Source organism: Monopterus albus, unplaced genomic scaffold (assembly GCF_001952655.1).
Source record: "Monopterus albus unplaced genomic scaffold, M_albus_1.0 scaffold229.1, whole genome shotgun sequence".
Classification (NCBI taxonomy): domain Eukaryota; kingdom Metazoa; phylum Chordata; class Actinopteri; order Synbranchiformes; family Synbranchidae; genus Monopterus; species Monopterus albus.
The window spans coordinates 688212-693856 of NW_018128109.1; the positions used below are offsets into that span (position 1 = coordinate 688212).

General features: G+C 40.8%; 1 protein-coding gene and 1 non-coding gene across 2 annotated transcripts in view; one reads left to right on the top strand and one right to left on the bottom strand.

Annotated features, from left to right (window-relative positions):
• The window catches only part of dync2h1 (dynein cytoplasmic 2 heavy chain 1), a 140551-nt gene that overhangs the window by 55767 nt on the left and 79139 nt on the right, over positions 1-5645 (bottom strand).
• trnam-cau (transfer RNA methionine (anticodon CAU)) lies at positions 161-233 on the top strand. Its single transcript has one exon. It is a non-coding gene; the product is annotated as a tRNA-Met (tRNA).

Consider the following 5645-nt stretch of genomic DNA (forward strand, 5'->3'; position numbering starts at 1 on the left):
CTTATACCCATTTGTATCACATGTTGACTAAAATGAATAAATTCTTAAAATGGTCCAATTTTAATCAACATGTGAAACTGCTTTCTTAAGCAGTTTTAAAATGACAATGACAATTGTAACCATGGCAACTCCACACAACCAGACACCATCGCAAATGACAGCCCCGTTGGCGCAGCAGGTAGCGCGTCAGTCTCATAATCTGAAGGTTGTGAGTTTGAACCTCACACGAGGCAACGGTTTTAAAACTGCTTAAGAAAGCAAACACGCTCAACAAAACCTTCTGTCGTGCAGGAAACACTTAAGCTACAAATCTATCACGTTCCCAGATACAATGCGATTTATACCCATTTGTATCACAGGTGGACTAAAATGACATAATGACATGACACTTTAATGAGGGAAGCAAATAAAGGCAATCCCACTGTCAATATTGGCAAATTCGATGTTAAGTGCAACCAAGACCAGTCAACTGTTAAACCAACCAGGACAAGAAATTTGAATCATTTTCAGAATAGTCCAAATTCGAAAAAGTGTGACCTCCATATCAACGAAGCCATTTCACTCAATAATAATCACCTTTATTGGCCAAGTATGTTACACACAATGAATTTGCTTCCGGTACAGATCCGATGGTAGCCATCTGCGGCGCCACCTCAAACGATGGCTCTAACCTTTGGGGGCAACTTGGGGGTTCAATGTCTTGCCCAAGGACACTTCGACACGTGGACTACCGGCACCAACATTCAAACCTTCAACTTTCTGGTTGGGAGGCAACTGCTCTATGCACCGCACCACTGTCGCCCCCAATGATAATGATGTTACACCACAATTGTAACCATGGCAACTCCACACAACCAGACACCATCTCAAACGACAGCCTTGTTGGCGCAGCAGGTAGCGCGTCAGTCTCATAATCTGAAGAATGCAACTTATAGCCTTTGTATCAGAAGTTGACTAAAATGAATAAATCCTAAAAATGTGCTTTTGACATGACACTTTAATGGGGAAAACCTAATCATAGCAACACTACACAACCAGACATGTTCGCAGTTAACAGCTTCGTTGGTGCATCTTCATCAACTCTTTTGCCCATACATGCACACATACATTATTGACTAGTCTGACATTTGCCACTGCATTATCACTTCTTTAGTGGCGCACTTCGTTAATAGTTTTTGGCATTCAACTTGCATCTCCCCTGATATTAAAGCACAGTAAGGACACCCTGCCACCTAATCTTGATCAACACCAGTATGCCTACAGAGCAAAGAGGTCCACAGCAGATGACATCACCACAGCCCTTCATAAAGCATTCACACATTGATCAGAAAGGGACATATGTGAGAATGCTTTTCATTGGCTCTGCATTTAACATCACTGTCCCCAACAGGTTGGTCACCAAACTTTTTGACCTGGGTCTCAGCTGTTCCCTGTGTATGTAAATCAAAGACTTTCTATCCGACCGTCCACAGACAGTGGGGCTCAGTCATCATCTCTCATCTAGCTTGTCCCTCAGCACCGGTGCACCGCAAGGCTGTGTGCTGAGTCCTTTGCTCTTTTCCCTTTATACATATGATTGCACTGTCACAGACCCCTGATACGCAATAATTAAATCTGCAAATGACATGACAGTGGTGGGTCTTACTTCAAAAAACAATGAGACAACCTACGGAGATTACATCTGCAAATTGACAGGTTGGTGGACAGACAATCTGAAGGTGAACCTTAAAAAGACAAAAGATATCATCATTGACTTCAGGAGACATAGAGAGGCCCTTTTTCCACTGACAGTAAAAGGAAAGGAAGTGGAGAGGGTCTCCTGCTTTAAGTTTCTGGGGATCTACATCTCAGAGGACCTCACATGGTCAGCCAACTCCGCTGCTCTGATAAAAGCAGAGGCTCTGCTTCCTAAGAACACTCAAGAAAGCCAACCTTTCTGCAGAACTGCTTAAGGCCTTTTATCACTGCTCTACTGAAAGCATTTTAACATAAGGTATCATAGCACGGTATGCAAACTGCACAGAAGCTGAAAGGAATAACCTCTAGAGAGTCATAAATACAGTAGACCCCAGGAAATCACTGGACTCCCCCTGCCCACACTGAATGACATCTTTAGAGCATGCTGCCTTCAGAAAGCTAGCAGCATTCTGAAAGATGAAACTCACTTCTCTCATCAGATTTTTTCGCTGTTACCATCTGTTAGGTGTTACAGAGCCTTCGGAGCCCGCACCCCCAAACTGAAAAACAGCATTTTCCCTAGAGCGGCTGCAGAAGTGAATTCTATTGCCACCACCTGCATCACTATAGTCTCAGAACTGAACTATTAACTTCTTATCTACACATCACAACAGTCATGTGGTTATCATGTGTGACAACCTTGAATAGTTGGCCAATTTTACTTTTCAGTTGTGCAATATTTAATTAAGCATGCAATGTTTTAATTGTGCAAATTTTATATCCAGTTGTAAATGGTCTTATACTTGTATAGCACCTTTCTACGCTTTTACAGCACAATCAAAGAGCTTTCACATTATTCAGCCATTCACCCATTCACACTCTCAAGCACTCACGCATACAGGTGATATCACCGGGAGCAACTGGGGGTTCAGTGTCTTGCTCAAGGACACTTCGACATGTTGACCGCACAAGCCGGGAACTGAACCACTAATCCTCCGGTTAGGAAACAACCCGCTCTACCTCCTGAGCCACAGCTGCCCCCCGTTGTGCAAATGTTCATATTTTACATCATGTGCAATTACCTTGGGTCATAAAGGACAATATTGTATTTATACAGTGTCTGACATGATGCTCATATTATTTTATTATTGTTCTATTTATTGTAGTGTGGATAAAAGTGTACGCATGTGTGCATCCATATATTGTACAGGGACTGTGTGCATGTGTATATACAGTGCCTTGCGAAAGTATTCGGCCCCCTTGAACTTTGCGACCTTTTGCCACATTTCAGGCTTCAAACATAAAGATATAAAACTGTAATTTGTTGTGAAGAATCAACAACAAGTGGGACACAATCATGAAGTGGAACGAAATTTATTGGATATGTCAAACTTTTTTAACAAATAAAAAACTGAAAAATTGGCCGTGCAAAATTATTCAGCCCCCTTAAGTTAATACTTTGTAGCGCCACCTTTTGCTCCGATTACAGCTGTAAGTCGCTTGGGGTATGTCTCTATCAGTTTTGCACATCGAGAGACGGAAATTTTTGCCCATTCCTCCTTGCAAAACAGCTCAAGCTCAGTGAGGTTGGATGGAGAGCATTTGTGAACAGCAGTTTTCAGTTCTTTCCACAGATTCTCGATTGGATTCAGGTCTGGACTTTGACTTGGCCATTCTAACACCTGGATATGTTTATTTGTGAACCATTCCATTGTAGATTTTGCTTTATGTTTTGGATCATTGTCTTGTTGGAAGACAAATCTGGAAGCTTGACTAAGACTTGGCCGTCCCTCTAAACTTTCAGCTCATACAAGGAGAAGACTGATCAGAGATGCAGCCAAGAGGCCCATGATCACTCTGGATGAACTGCAGAGATCTACAGCTGAGGTGGGAGACTCTGTCCATAGGACAACAATCAGTCGTATACTGCACAAATCTGGCCTTTATGGAAGAGTGGCAAGAAGAAAGCCATTTCTTAAAGATATCCATAAAAAGTGTCGTTTAAAGTTTGCCACAAGCCACCTGGGAGACACACCAAACATGTGGAAGAAGGTGCTCTGGTCAGATGAAACCAAAATCAAACTTTTGGGCAACAATGCAAAACGACCTGAGACTGGGATGGAGATTTGTCTTCCAACAAGACAATGATCCAAAACATAAAGCAAAATCTACAATGGAATGGTTCACAAATAAACATATCCAGGTGTTAGAATGGCCAAGTCAAAGTCCAGACCTGAATCCAATCGAGAATCTGTGGAAAGAACTGAAAACTGCTGTTCACAAACGCTCTCTATCCAACCTCACTGAGCTCGAGCTGTTTTGCAAGGAGGAATGGGCAAAAATTTCCGTCTCTCGATGTGCAAAACTGATAGAGACATACCCCAAGTGACTTACAGCTGTAATCGCAGCAAAAGGTGGCGCTACAAAGTATTAACTTAAGGGGGCTGAATAATTTTGCACGGCCAATTTTTCAGTTTTTTATTTGTTAGAAAAGTTTGAAATATCCAATAAATTTCGTTCCACTTCATGATTGTGTCCCACTTGTTGTTGATTCTTCACAAAAAATTACAGTTTTATATCTTTATGTTTGAAGCCTGAAATGTGGCAAAAGGTCGCAAAGTTCAAGGGGGCCGAATACTTTCGCAAGGCACTGTATGTGTGTATATGTTAACATGCTGTTCTAGGCGTGCACAGCAAATCTCGCTGTATTTCTCTTAGTGCAGTGACAATAACGCATTCTGATTCTGATTAAGATTACTGAAATATAGATAGATTTTGTAGTTAAAAGCTGTAAACTGAATACTTATAACTAATTTGCTTGCAGTAAATAAATAAATTGTGAAGCAAAATGATTCACTGAAACACTTTTACATGGTGAAATCACAAACCCATTCAGGTGCACTTTACTGTCAAAACCCACTGACACAGCACGATGTAAATTCTATTACGGGTGGGATTTTTCATTAAAATAAGACATTCTTGGCCTTGAGATTTGGCTGATTCATTAATGATTATTCATATGACAAAGAAGCTGACATCCACAGCACATACATTTTCCACAGGGTTAACATACCCAGTAAGGCTCTTTAAAAGGCATGCATATATTTGAGGTACTCACTGACAAAGGCAGATGCAGGACCAAAGAAAGGAAATAAAATAGTGTGGTCTGTATTCAAAGTGTAGAACTGGACCAAGTAAAACTAAAACCTATGCTACAAATGCTGTCTTGTGTAAGCTAATACAAAAGCTGATATTAGGCCACTTAATAATTCCAAATGACATGATCACACAGACAGGCCTAACTGTGCAAGGGAATCTTTATAATGGCCAACACATACTGTATGTTGTTGAATGTTATAAATTTGTTTCACGCAGCTTTATTTTGTGATTTCTTAAAAATCTAATTGAGTAGCAACTTTTAAAAATCTTGAATTTCAAGCTTAATTGCCTGAAAAATTACTTTTTTCATTAGTGATAAATTGGAACATGAAAACTAGAGAAATGCATTTCCTGTCGAAAATGCGTGCGGATGCTGTGTGCTGAAAGATTGCCCTGAAAATGCTGAACATTTTGACACGTGAAAGGGATATTTACCTGAAAGTATGCTGAAGTACAATTTTCCCATTAATTTGAATGGGGCAAGATTGTCAAAATAAAGCTAAATATTTCAAAAGTATGAAGTTTAGAAATGACTGTCCTTGAAGAGCTGAACATTTTGATAGCTGAATGTCTTTGCTAGGTAAAACAAGTAGGTGTGAACATGTGTGTGGGCGGGGGGGAGGGGGCAATAGAGAGGGAGAGGGTGAAGGGGAGGGGGAGAGAGACAGAGAGAGGAGTTATGTTGGGGCATGTCTCAATTGCACTGCATTTTATGAACCACCAGATGGCACTCCAAGACTGTGTCATTGACTCAGCACTTTGAGCTCCCATTGACTTGTATTGCAAAATATAAAGCTGAATAGATTAAA